The sequence below is a fragment of the Gossypium arboreum genome, chromosome 13, assembly GCF_025698485.1.
Source record: "Gossypium arboreum isolate Shixiya-1 chromosome 13, ASM2569848v2, whole genome shotgun sequence".
In the NCBI taxonomy this organism is placed as follows: Eukaryota; Viridiplantae; Streptophyta; class Magnoliopsida; order Malvales; family Malvaceae; genus Gossypium; species Gossypium arboreum.
The window spans coordinates 60,415,934-60,430,755 of NC_069082.1; the positions used below are offsets into that span (position 1 = coordinate 60,415,934).

A 14,822-nucleotide genomic window follows, 5' to 3' on the forward strand; every position below is an offset into this window, starting at 1 on the left:
CAATTTTCTAAAGTTCTCGATTTAGTCCCGAATCACTTCCAAAGCATGTTTTGGGCCTCCTAGGCTTGTGTTAGGGACTTTATGCTCGATTTCAAAAAGTTTTAGTTCAGACGAAAATTTGTGCCTCGAAAATTATGTTGCATGTGTTTAAGACCGGTAATGCCTCGTACCTTGTTCCTGCGTCGAATACGAGTAAGGGGTGTTACAAAACTTGCATAATCTACCATTAGACATCAAAATACACAAATATCTAACATGGTCAAACCCAAGACCTTAAATATATCTCAAATTAATGGTAGAAATAGATAGATCGAGTGATAACGACTTCAAAAATGTAAAGAGCATTAAAAACGTGGCAAGAGTGGACTTACAATCAAGATTGAAAGTGTCCAAACCCTAACTATGGCTTCTCTTCTAATTTTCAGCCAAGCATGAAGAAGATGAACTAAATTTTGGCTTGATTTTTGCTTTTTAATTCATTTAATTACCAAATGACCAAAATGCCCTTTTCTCAAAACATTAAAATTATCTAACCTCATGTCTATTTTTTTCCAACTTAAATTAAAATGGTATAATTACCATCTAAGGACCTTCAATTTAAAATTTCATAACAATTAGACACCTATAGCATGTAGAACTCAACTTTTGCACTTTTTACAATTTAGTCCTTTTGACCAAATTGAGTGCCCAAACATCAAAATTTTCGAATGAAATTTTCATTAAATCATTCCATAAAACTGTAGACCATAAAAATGTAACAAAAACAAGTATTATTGCGTCAAATTCGTGGTCCCGAAACCACTATTTTGACTAGGCCTTAAATCGGGTTGTTACAAATCACTTAATTTAGGATGTTAAAATGCAAGTAAAAGCATGTTGCTAAGCAATTTTACCATCAATAAAATTAAGCATAGTAAATATCATTTTCCCAATATTCATATATTAATTAGAACATCTTTATCAAATGTTCAATAAATTAGCAATTCATGCTCCAAATATCAATTTATTCCATACAATTTAATCATGCTAAAAGCATAATATACAACTTACCAAACCAATTTCCATTTTTCTCTTTTAAAAAAAACCTATTTTTGCAAATCCAGCCATCCAATATGCAGTTAAGTCATTAGAAACACCAATTAAACCTTTAATTTAACGCATAATCAGGCTAATTTACCAAATTGCCCTTAATATAACTCACATCCACACTTAGCTCTTTAAGCAAAAATGTGTTCAAACAAGCAAGTTTGAGCTTCACTTATGATTTGCACATTTCTCCTCTTGATGTGGAGTATGGAGCTTTAACAGAGACAAAGTATGCATTAGAAACTAACAATAGCGACAAGAAACACGAAATTTGATAAAATATATGAATCAAATTATTGCTCTAAACTACCTTACCGATGTTGCACAATTAAGCCAAAATATGGAATTCCTAAACTAAATTCCCTTTTCAGCACCTCTAACCACTTCAAATCTTCATTTCTAGTCCAATAACATGTATTCTAAGTGTTAATTTCATCATTTAATCCGTTTCATAATTTTCCGAAAAAATCATCCATGTTCTTGATCAAATTCAAATTTCTCAAAATTGATCCATAAAACGTGTTTGATCTTTTGGTTTAAGATTAAAAACCTCTTACTAGACCTATTTTGAGCTTAGACATCCATTAATATTTGGATTCCAACTCAAAATTAAATATCCACCATTGTTTATCTTCAAGTTTAAGAAAGAAGAAATTAAAGTTGAAAATCCATTATAATCACTTTAATTAACAAGTAATGATTGAAATCAACTTAAAAACAAGTTTAGTGATGATGATTACCTTCAATTGAACTCAAATCATTGATTTGGAAGTTTGAATCAAAATGCTTGAAGAAATTCGGATGACTTTTTGCCCAACTTTGAAAATTATTTCGAGAGATTTTAGAGAGAATTTTGGGAGAGAAAATGTTTAGATCTATTCACTGATATTTGGTTTATGAAAATGAGCAAAAAAAAAAAGAGAGAGAGAAAAAGCTCTCAATTCGGGTAAAAATGAGTGAAAAGTGAGGTAGTTGTAGAGTTTTTAGAACTGAAAACCCCCACCTAATTTTCAAAATTTGGGGAATTTGCCATCAGGCCACTCCCCCTTTTCCCTTGTTTTATAATTTGCTCATTTCCCTCAAAAATTTCTAAAATATGGTTTATTTGCTATAAAACCTCTTACACATTTCCCTTGTTTTTCAAATTAGTCCCATTTAATTAATATTTTAAATCACCCAATTAAACCCCCATTTTAAATTATTTTTAGATTCCAATTTAACCCAAAATATTTATTTTTACCCAAAATTATTTAAAACCATAAAATTAGTTTTTCTAAAAATATTTTTATTTTTTAGAATATTATTTACTGATTTTTAGATTAAATTAAGCTAACTAATTAAGAATATAAATTGGTAATTGACCTGACTAATTCCCAATTTTCACTCGAAACCCGATAAACTTACCTGAAACTACTAGACCTATTTTCGGGGCCTTACATGGACTATCTGTCCAAGTGGGTTTAAGCCAAGGCATACCCAACTAATGACGTTATGGTAGTCATGTGATTCCTACATAAGCACATATTTACACAATTGGGGACTCCTAGAGCTATAATTAGCGATCAAGGATCTCACTTTGTAAATAAGTGGCTTAAGTGGTTGCTGGGCAAGTATGATGTGAAACATAAGATTGCTACTGCTTATCACCCATAATCGAATGGGCAAGTTGAAAGGATGAATCATGAAATTAAAGGTATACTTGAAGAAGTAGTGCGCACTAACGGAACAGATTGGTCTTGAAGTCTCGATGATGCACTATGGGCCTATCGAACTATTTTTAAGACACCATTAGGAATGACTCCCTATCGATTAGTTTTTGGAAAAGCATGTCATTTTTTGCTTGAATTGGAGAATAAAACTTACTGGGCTTTGAAGCAATTAAATTTTGATATTAAGCAAGCTAGTGAGAGAAGGATGTTACAACTTGATGAGTTGGAGGAGTTGAGGTTGTTTTCATACGAGAATGCCAAGATGTGTAAAGAAAAATATAAGAGATGGCATGATAGGCATATTCAACCTCATGAATTCAAAGAAGGTTAGAAAGTGTTGTTATTTAATTCGAGGCTAAGGTTATTTCTTGGAAAGCTCAAGTCTCGATGGAAAGTACCTTATACCATCTACAAAGTTTATTCATATGGAGCTATAGAATTGTACGACAACCATGGAGGTACATTTAAAGTTAATGGTCAATGTCTTAAGCACAATTGGATGGTGAAATTGAGAGAATTAAAACCTTGCTCAAATTAAGACACCCTTAATTTTTCATAAACCTATTTTTTAATAAAAAGTTAAAAATTATTTTCTTAAATTAGTGCACTTAATTAATTCTGTCTAAGGAGATTGGAACTTAAGCGAGACTGTTGTGACCCCTCCAATCTTTTCTGGGAATTAATTTAATGTAATTCTTTGAGAATAAAATTTCTAATTTATTTTAAAATTTTTATTTCTAGTTTTATTTTTATTTCCCATTTTTATCTTTATCTTTATCTTTATCTACGCCTTTAATTTTAATTTTATTTAATTTGTTTATGTTTAATAAAGGGAGTCAAATTGGCCCAATTACTAATTAGTTTAATTATTTTTAAGTAGTCTAGCTTGTAAAGACAGTTTGGGATTAAGGCATGGACAACAAAGAGTAGAAACTGATTAAGGCATGGACAACAAAGAGTAGAAACTTACCCCATTAATGTTGTCCATTAGGGTTCCCTAAAACCCTAAATTTTTCCATCATATTTTCCCTCTATCTAACTTGCTGCCCAAGTAACTAAAAATTAGCTAAATTTTAGCTACAAGACCACCTTGCCGTCCAAGTCACTTAAATTAGCTAAATTTTAGCTACAAAATTTTGCTAATTCATCATTATATAAACTCCTCTCTACCTTTATGATTTTCACAACCCTTCAAGCTATTAGCTTAAACCCGAAACCACTCATTCTTTTCCCTCTTAACTATTAGCCTAAATCCCAAAATTTCTCCTAAAAATTCTTCTTTGTTGCAAGCTCCTAGTACTACTACTGCATGACTTATACCAGAGCAACCCTTTCGCTGTTGCATCCTTATCGCAGCCGCCGCATTATATCACTATCGTAAGCTTTGCACCACGTCAAGCTTGTCGCTGCTGCAAAGCAATTGTCATCGCAAAACCTCTCTCTTAACCTTTACCTATTTTTTCATTCCTTTTGCAAAATTTTGCTCAATATTTGGGAAAAATGTCCACATCTCGCAAAAGAACAAGATCTTCCAAGACCTTTGCCGAAAATCCCATTGTGTTCAAGATGAAGTGAAAGAAACGTTTGATTCAATATTTAAGAATCAACCTATGATGCTGGAAAAAGGTTTCAACTTGGAAAGAAATGATAAGATGGTTGTGCCTTTAACGATTGGAAAGAAAATTGATGCCTTCAATTGGAATTATTTTTGCGATGCAAGATCATTACCTGATGAGGAGTAAGTTCTAGAGTTCTATGCTAATTTGACTAAGCCGGATGCTACTAAAGTTCTTGTTTACAAGTAAAAGGTACCCCTAACTTCTAAATCCAATAATTATTGGTTAACTTATCCGATGTTGAAGAAGATGAGTACTTTGCCATGATGAAAAATATAATTTGGGATTTTCATTAGCAAGTACTTAATGTTGGGACAAATTTGAGATCCCAGTGGATTATAAGGAAGTATGGTAGTCATTCTAGTGGAACAGAATATCTAAAATCATTGGCTAAGGTATGGTTTTACTTTGTTCGATATAGTTTCATACCTATCTCACATAGTTGGACCATCTCTATGGAGTGAATACTTTTGTTGTATGCAATTATGATAGAAAAGACTATCAATGTTGGGAAGATTATTCCTAAAGAGATCCATGATTGTGCTAAAAAGAAGACTAGAAGTGCTTACTTCTCATCCTTGATAACTTCACTTTGCTTAAAGGCCCTAATTAAGACAAAAGAAACCCTAAAGGGCCCACATGTTCAAGGTTGCATCACAACTCATGATCTTGAAAGGTTAGTGGAAAATGTCCATGAACTAAACCCAATTGAACTAAGTGAGCCGATAGAACTAGAAATCAACGAGTCATCGAACAAATCTGAAACTTAAGCTAACTTAGTTATTAAAATCAAAGAGGTAGAATTAGAGGAAGAACTATAATACCCCTAACTTGTATTCGTTACTGGAATAGGGTTACAGAGCATTACTGGAGTTTACATTTCAATACTATCAAAATTTTAAAACATTTAATTTACAACAGCAATCAATGCAAAACCAATCAATGTCATACATATTGTCCCTTGTACAAGACCTCGAGGGCTAAAAACACATTAGAAACAAGTCAGTACTAAATCAAAAACATATAGAGTTTTTAAGAAAAAGATGAAAATTTTTAAACTGCACGGGTCACACAGTCGTGTGGCTAGGTCGTGTGACTTACACGGCTGAGACACACGCCGATGTCTCCTTGTGGGCATTCAAAGTAGAGACACACAACTGTGTTCCTGCCCGTGTAATTCTCTAACTTGGGTCACACGGCCAAGCCACACGCCCGTGTGCCAGGCCGTGTGCTAGGTCATGTAACTACCTGACTTGTAACACTTTGAATGTTATTGGGGACACACGGCCATGTTGCATGACCATGTGTCACACACGATTGAGACACACGCTCGTGTCCTTGGTCGTGTAGATGAAAAATAGGCTATTTCCAATCCATTTTTCTCACATGTAAACAAGCATTCAAGATGCACCAAATAATGCATCCATAAGCTAAGCCGATAAGGTATATGTATATACAACCAATATGCCTAAAAGGCACCTCAATCAAACCAATTAAACATGTATAACCATATGCATAGTTTAGCCAAAAGTTTAATCAACTTATAATTAAGTTTATGCCAAAACTTACCACCTTATTTACCTATCAAATTCACACCAAAAGTACCAAATTGGCCGTTTGACATTTAGCACTGTTAGCCATATACGTCTACTACATTCCAAATACCAAATGACCATATTCAACCATGTCAAAGAACATTCCATTACTCACATTTTAAATACCATTTGAACTTCCATCATTTAAGCATCATAAAGACTATAAAATCAACCATCATAAGGTCACATATATATACTATAATTACAAGCCAAAACATAATGGCTATAACATCAACCAAAACATCTATACGTGTACATATTTAACCAATTATCACTTAACTTGTTTTCATGTCAAAACATAACCTAATTGATACATAACAACCATACCAAATTTGGTCATTTTAAAACTTACACCAATTTGACCATATTAACCACAACCAACAAGCTATCAATAGTACCTTAAGTACCTTAAATGTAACAACCCATTTTTCAATGAAGTCGAAACAGTGGTTTCGGAACCACAAATCCAATCCAAAAATAAAGTTTATTTTTATTTTATTATATGGTCTGTATTATAATAGATATGTCGTGTGAAAATTTTGATATGAAAATTTTATCGATTAAGTGTTTAATTACGAGAAAGACTAAATCGCATAAAATGCAAAAGTTGAATTCTAGTAGCTATAAGAATTAAATAGCTATGCAATTCAAAACTAGAGGTCTTTATATGGTAATTAGACCATTAAAGAAAAGTATGTAGATTTTTGGTGACTCATCCATGAAAAAATTAGAAAAGAGTAGGGACTAAATAGTAAATCATAAAAATTAAAAGATGATAATTAATTAAAAAGAAATTATCATCTTATTTTCATGTCGTCTTCCCCAAAATTTCTATGGAAACCTTAGGAGAGAGGAAGAAAACTTTCCAAGCTTAAAAATGTATGAAATCAAGTCTTGTTTTTAGTAATTTTTATATTTTTGGAATTGGGATAGTCTAGTCTACCTATTTGGGGGATTAATTTGAAAAGTTATCAAAGTATGAAATTTGGGTCATGGATGAATATGCTAAAATTTTGAAATTTATGGTAGAAAATGAAAGGTTGTTGATAGATAAACAACTTTTACAAAGAGATTTTTGATGAAAACATGATTTAGGGACTAAAATGTAAAGTTGTGAAATTTAATGAAAAAAATCCTGAATTTTTATGAATACACGTGCTATAAAATTTTTAATGGGATTTTGGTTAGGCTTGGAAAAGGGAGTAACTTGCACAAGTTTCGTTTTCCGAGCTTAGGGACGAAAATGGAATTTATAAAAAAGTTAGGGGAAAAATGGTAATTTTTCCTAGAACGTAAGTTGAGTCCAAATGAGTATGAAATATGAGAAATTGATGATTAAAGCTATTTATATAGATTTGGACAACTCACATTCGAGGTTAGATCGAGGAAAAGAAAAGGTTTCTGATTAGTAGATTACTTACGCGAACAAGTGTCGAGGTAAGTTTGTGTAACTTAATCGAACATGTAAATATGTTTAATTGAATGTTATGTTTGTGTGGAATATGACTTATATTGATGTACATTATTTGAATGCTATAATGAAACTTTAATACATGCTTGAAATGGTGAAAAAGGGTTAAGTCCCAATTGAATATTAAATCTCGATGAATATATGTGTTTTCCCTAAATGGATGAGGTCTTGCATTTGTTGCTAATGTGATTTAGCTTAGACCAGTAATCCTATTGATCTCATTATAGAAAGGATTTAGCCCAGATGGGTAATCTTGACACGATACCTCTCGAGTATATGTTACAATTAGGGGTTTAGCTTGCACTAGTAGTTCTAATTGAGCTCTTTTAGCCCTATGTTATATAAAGGATTTAGCCTGGACTAGTAATCCTATTATACGATATGTGGCTTGAGAGTGTGTTCTTTCATTAAGTGCCCTAATGGGTACTCTTGAATAAGAATTGATGGGCTATTGAATCGTACACCTCGAGTGTACCATTCAAACATCCATCGGAATTTCAACGATTCAATGGACATAAAACTCTTGACATGGTATGAAAATTATAAGATCAAATGATAATGGCATGAAAGAATATTGCATGATGAGCTCATCTATCCTTACTTGATGTATATGTAAAGTTTGTGACTAACATGTTTGATTGGATGCATGTGTTTAAGCAATTTTTCCAAATGGATTGAAAACATGATATTGTATGTTTAGATTTAATAAACAAGATTGGTAAGTTTAGTTTCCGTTATACGAACTTACTAAGCATGTAATGCTTACTTCGTTTTATTTTTCCCCTGCTCTATAATACTCAGAAGCTTGAAAATGTTGGAGATCATTGGAGCATTTTCACACTATCTACTAGCTATTTTGGGTATTTATAATAGCATCAGTTTGGTATAATGGCATGTATAGGACAACTTGGCCTTTAGTGGCTTGATAATGATGTTTGTAATCTAGTCATTGGAATGGCTAGTAATAGTTGTTTTGATATACTTGTAATGTCATGGTATGGTAGCTATATATATATGTTAAGTAGTTGATCAAATCATGTTTAGCACATAGATTGAACCAAGCTAAGATTGTAAACATGTATGCATTCAATGATATGCCATGTTGAATGATGAAAATTTCTTAATTTGAATGCTTGAATTGGTTGGAATGTGTTTGGTATGTTTTAGTGCAGGAAAACGGTAAATTTGGGTGACAAATTAGGCTAGGAATTGGCTTTATTTTGTCCACATGGGCAGACACACGGGCATGTGTCTAGACCGTGTGTGACACACAGCCGGGCACATGGGCGTGTAGTTAAACTTTCTGTCCCTTGCACCTTAATTTTGAGAATCAGAATGCCCAGAATTAAGTAGACGAGCAAAGACATGGGTGTGTGTCTCAGCCGTGTGTGGTACACGGCCTAGAACGCTGGCATGTGTCTTGGCCGTGTGAAACCTGCACCTAATTTCGAAAAGAATTAATTAACAACACGGCCTAGCTCACGGGCGTGTGGCATGGTCGTGTGCAAAATTTAGAGAGTTACACGAGGTCGAACACGACCTGTAGCATGGGCGTGTCCCAGAGGCACATGGGAGTGTCCTTTGTGTAACACCCCTAACCCGTATTCGTCGCCAGAACAGGGTTACGGAACATTACCGAAACATTCAAAACATTTTCAAGCAATTCAAACATTTACTATTCATTCCTCGAAATTTATTCATAACGTCCCTTAAATGGACCCTCGAGGCCCAACACGAGCATTAGAATCGAGTCGGGACTTAATTGGAAACTCTAAGAATTTTTCATGAAATTTCAAAATTTTTCCAAGGTGTAGGGCTCACACGCCCGTGTTGTCCTAGGGACATGCTCGTGTGACCCTGGGACACGCCCGTGCTACAGGCCATGTTTGACCCCGTGTAACTCTCTGACTTGTGCACGCGACCATTGTAAACTGACAAATATATAGGATTTTTCCTATATAATTCATCACCTTTTTACTTAAATTTGTTGTTAAAACCAAGTAATTGCTTAATAAATTAATGAAATATATGAAAATATGAAACTGGGACATGGAAATTATTAAAATGTGATTTTATGCTTTATTATATAGTTTTCATTCAGAAAATGGCTTCTTTTATATTAATTTGAGCATATTATATTTCCAAGCTATAAAGTGGGTCATGCATGATTAAATTAAATAATAAAATATAAAGTTATATTTAATAATTTATTTTAATATGTTTCATTAATAAATTAACTTTTAATTAATTAAGCAAATTGATTAATTAAAGTGGTTAAGTTACATTCTTTGGTCCTCTAAATTATCTACTATTGCTGGACAAGTCTGAGAGCTTTATGTTGATTACAAAACCATCTAAATGGAGGACCAAGTCAACCCAAAATTTGGCTGCGTGTGGATGCTGATAAACCAAATTTTGATTTAATTACACAAGGTCCTTGAAGAGTTGAAGAAATCGAAGATTTACCCAGAGATCTGCAATTGACCGAGTCTTGAGCCTGATGATGTTGTGGCACTTAAATCAAGCAAAAATCAGCTACATTTCCACAAATCATGGCCGACCACCCTTGGATAAATTTGCAAAAGATGAACACTCCTATTTTTAGAAAACTAGCTTCCTTGCCTCACCTATAAAAAAGACCCCATTTCTCACTTTTCTAATCATCCCTTATCCCTCATCCTTCAACCATCCCTCACTCATTCATCATTCTCTCCTCTCTCAACTCTCTTAGCCTCACGCCTATCATCATCTTTGCATAAAGATTTTTAGCAAATTAGCATCTTAAAAATCCCTTGGTCGGCCACCTCGGAGAGCCATCCACAAAGGAGCGAAGCGAAGGAACGAAGGAGCCCTCGTCAGTTAGAGTATTGGGTGACAACTACTTTGATTTTGGCTTAATCTTTCTTTTCTTTAACTTAATTCAAGAATGCTATGTGTTTACTGTTCTTGTTTACAACAATGATAGCTTAATTTTATTTAAGCTAGGATGATTATTTTGATTGAATAATATTTATTTGATTCATGCTTATAATGTTTGTGCCTCAATCGATCATGTTTTCAATTAAAATCAAGTCTGTATTTCATTCATACGTGATTGAAATGTACCTGAATTAGTTGAGCGATCCTAACCAGACGATGACTAATGGACACATAATTGAAATGTGCATGCTCAATTTAGATCCTAACCTGATTACATTGTAGGTTACATAACAACCCTAACCAGGCTTTGTTATCTGCATAGTTTTTAGATTGGTGTGATTAAAATGTTTCAAACCTAACACATCCCTGTTACCTCGCATGAATACTAAGAAACCCTTAGTAAATAAGAATTAGTAAAATGTGTATTTACTAAGTAAAGGATTCCGAAAGGACCTAATGTGGTTTTGAAACTCATGAAAGATTGAGTTGCCATTGAATGTTTCCGAATATTGATAAGCATGTTGATAATAATTTGAGTTTAATTAAAGTAATTGTCCTAGCTTATTTATGTTATAATTGCTGCTTATTGTGTTAATTCTACTAAAATCTATTTCATTCATATAGTTGCATGTTAGGATAAATCACATCAGGGATCATTGCATTTAGTTTAATATATTTTAATCATCACTTCTCAATTATATTGTTTTTCTATATCAAATTGTTAATATAATTTTACAAATTACTTGACTTAGCACAAATACAATCCCTGTGGAGATGATAACTCGATACTTACTTATTACTTGATAATGACTGTGTACACTTGCACAAACTCGAGCGTTACAAGTTTTTTGAGCTGTTGCCGGGGATTGTCAATTGTTGCCACAGTCATTTTTGTGAAATTATTTATTTTAAATTTGGTTATTTCTAACATTACTAACTTTTTCTTTTTTTTTTTTAATTTTGTGATTTTCTTTTCAAGTGTTTATGAGCAAAGCTCAGATTATCAATTTACTCCCAGTAGACCCTAAAATTGAGCGAACTTTCAGACAAAGAAGATGTGAACAAATAGCTTAAAGACAAGTCGAGATGGACCTTGGAAATCAAAATCAAGACCAAGGTAATGAAGCCGATCATGTACGAAATCCCATCCTCATTGTCGATGATAAGGATAGATGCATCAGACAATATGCTGTGCCATTTTTCAATGAGTTAAATCCAGGAATTAGAAGGATAGATGTTGAGGTAACCCAATTCGAATTGAAACCAGTGATGTTTCAAATTCTACAAACGGTGGGCCAATTTAGTGGAATGCCCATGAAAGACCCTCATCTCCACATTTGATTATTTATTGAGGTGAGTGATTCATTCAAGATAGCCGGTGTGACTGAAGACACACTGAGGTTGAAGTTGTTTCCGTACTCATTGAGAGATCAAGCACGAGCATGGCTCAATTCATTGCCACCAAGTTCCATATCTACATGGCATGAATTAGCAGAGAGATTTTTGGTAAAGTATTTTCCGCCTAGCAAGAACGCTAAGTTGAGGAACAATATCACAACTTTCCAACAATTGGATGACGAGTCTTTGTATGAGGCTTGGAAGCGATTCAAGGAGTTACTTCGTAAGTGTCCTCACCATGGTATTCCTCATTGTATCCAGTTGGAGACATTCTATAATGGTCTCAATACACATACAAGATTGATGGTAAATGCTTCTGCGAATGGTGCAATTTTGTCTAAGTCTTATAACGAGCCTTATAGATCATCGAGAGGATCGCAAGTAATAACTATCAATGGCCAACAAATCGAACAACTTCAGGAAGAGGAGTAGTTGTAGTTCATGAAGTTGATGCTCTCACTTCGTTATCAGCTCAGGTATCGTCTATTTCCTCTATGTTAAAGCATTTTACTGCTAATAGTGTTAATAATTTTGTAGCTCAACCACCAAGGCCATTTGAAGTAATTTCCTGTGTGTACTATGGGGAAGGTCATTCTTTCAAGAATTACCCATTGAATCCCGAGTTAGTGTACTATGTGGGGAACCAACATCAAAATAGGAGTGGACAAGGACCTCAGTCCAACTTCTATAATCCTTCATGGTGTAATCATCCCAAAATTTCTTGGAGCAACTAAGGAAATGGACCAAACAACAACTTTATGCAGCATAGACCCAACCAATCTTAAGGGTTTAATCAGCAAGCTCCAAAACCAGCCCATGATGAATAATCAAATAGTTTGGAGAACTTGTTGAAAGCATACATGGCAAAGAATGAGGCTTTGATCCAGAGCCAAGCAGCAACATTGAAAAATTTGGAAAATCAAATGGGCCAGTTAGGTATGGAGCTTCGAAATAGACTGCAAGGAACATTGTCGAGCAATACCGAGAATCCAAGAAACTTGGGTAAAGAACATATCAACATAGTGGCATTACGAAGTGGTAAAATTCTAGAACCTAGATTGATTGAGGTCAAAGACGAACCTGTTGAAAAGGAGGAAAGTCAACTAGCTGTTGAAATTCCTACACCAAAAGAATCAGAATCTACAAAGACTGACAAGGTAAATCCTAGCTTAGTGAATTTAGATACTTTAACATCTTCTTTGGATGCAGATTTACCTATTCAGAAGAGTTGTCTGATTTAATCAAAAGTTCCATCACCTCTATATCCGTAAAGATTGCAGTAACACAAGCAGAAACAAGAGATGCAATTCAAGAAGTTTTTAGATGTTCTAAAGTAATTACACATCAATATTCCATTGGTGGAGGCTTTAGAACAAATGTCGAATTACGTGAAGTTTATGAAGGATGTACTATCCAAGAAGAAACGACTGAGTGAGTATGAGACTGTCGCCTTGACAAAGGAGTGCAGTGCATTCCTGTAGAACAAACTGCCACCAAAATTGAAGGATCCAAGAAGCTTTACGATACCCTGTAACATTGGTGAATCTCACTGTGGCAAAGCTTTGTGTGACTTAAGAGCAAGTATCAACTTGATGCCTAAGTCTATTTTGAAGATGCTAGGGATAGGAGAAGTAAGACCTACAACTGTGACGCTCCAGCTTGTGGATCGATCTTTAGCATACCCCGAAGGAAAGATCAAGGATGTTTTGGTAAGAGTCGATAAATTTATTTTTCCTACTGATTTCATTATTCTAGATTTTGAAGCAGATAAGAAAGTGTCAATTATCCTTGGGAGACCTTTCCTAGCTATAGGAAGAATGTTAATTGATGTGCAGAAAGGCAAACTCACCATGCAAGTTCAAGATGATCAGGTAACTTTTAACATTCTTAAAGTAATGAAATTTTGTGATCCAACAGAAGAGTGTTCAATTATGAAAGAGTTAGAAGCCTTGATTTCTATGGAAAGCAATTTTGAAGAAGATCCATTGGAGAAAGCCTTAAGATCTCACCCTTTGGAGGATGAAGAAAGTGAAGAAAACATGGTTCTGGTGGAAGCCAATCCGAGAAATTTTTAGTCAATCCACACGGTTTGAACCGTTGGAGTTAGAAGTTAGAGAATTTGTGCAACCCAAATTGTCAATCGAAGTACCACCTACACTCGAACTAAAGGTACTTCCTTCCCATTTGAAATATGTTTATTTAGGTGATTGTTCCACTTTGCCTATGATTAATTCAGCAGAACTGACAAAAAATCAAGAGGAGCAACTAATTGTTATTCTAAAGAAATTTAAGAAAAAAATTGGTTGGACCATAGCTGATATTCGAGGTATAAGCCCTTCATTTTGCATGCAAAAAATTATTCTAGAGGAAGGTGAAAAAGCTCGAATTGATAGGCAAAGGAGGCTCAATCCAATTATGAAGGAGGTTGTGAGAAAAGAAGTGATCAAATAGTTAGATGCAGGAATCATCTATACTATTTCAGATAGTTCGTGGGTAAGTCCGGTGCAGTGTGTGCCAAAAAAAGGTGGAATTATGATTGTTGAGAATGAGCGTAATGAATTGACCCCAACAAGAACTGTTACTGGTTAGAGAATTTGTGTTGACTACAGAAAGCTAAATAAAGCCACTCGGAAGGACCATTTTCCGTTGCCTTTTATGGATCATATGTTAGATCAACTAGCAGGTAATGAATTCTATTATTTTTTAGATGGTTATTCAGGATATAACCCAATAGTTGTAGCCCCAGAAGACCAACATAAAATAACCTTTACTTTTCTGCACGGTACGTTTACTCTTAGGTGAATGCCTTTTGGTTTATGCAATGCACCCGCAACCTTTCAACGATGCATGATGACAATATTCACTGATATGATTGAAAATTTTGTTGAGGTTTTCATGGATGATTTTTTTTGTTTTTGGTAACACTTATGATATTTGTTTGAGTAATTTGGCTAAGGTACTGAAGAGATGTGAAGAGACGGATCTTGTCCTTAACTGGGAGAAATGTCATTTTATGGTTAAGGAAGGG

General features: G+C 34.2%; 1 non-coding gene across 1 annotated transcript; it reads right to left on the reverse strand.

Moving 5' to 3' along the window:
* Nucleotides 1-11,932: 11,932 nt before the first annotated feature.
* On the reverse strand, nt 11,933-12,039 carry LOC128287471 (small nucleolar RNA R71). The gene has a single exon (XR_008278171.1). It is a non-coding gene; the product is annotated as a small nucleolar RNA R71 (small nucleolar RNA).
* Between the last annotated feature and the right edge of the window lie 2,783 nt (nt 12,040-14,822).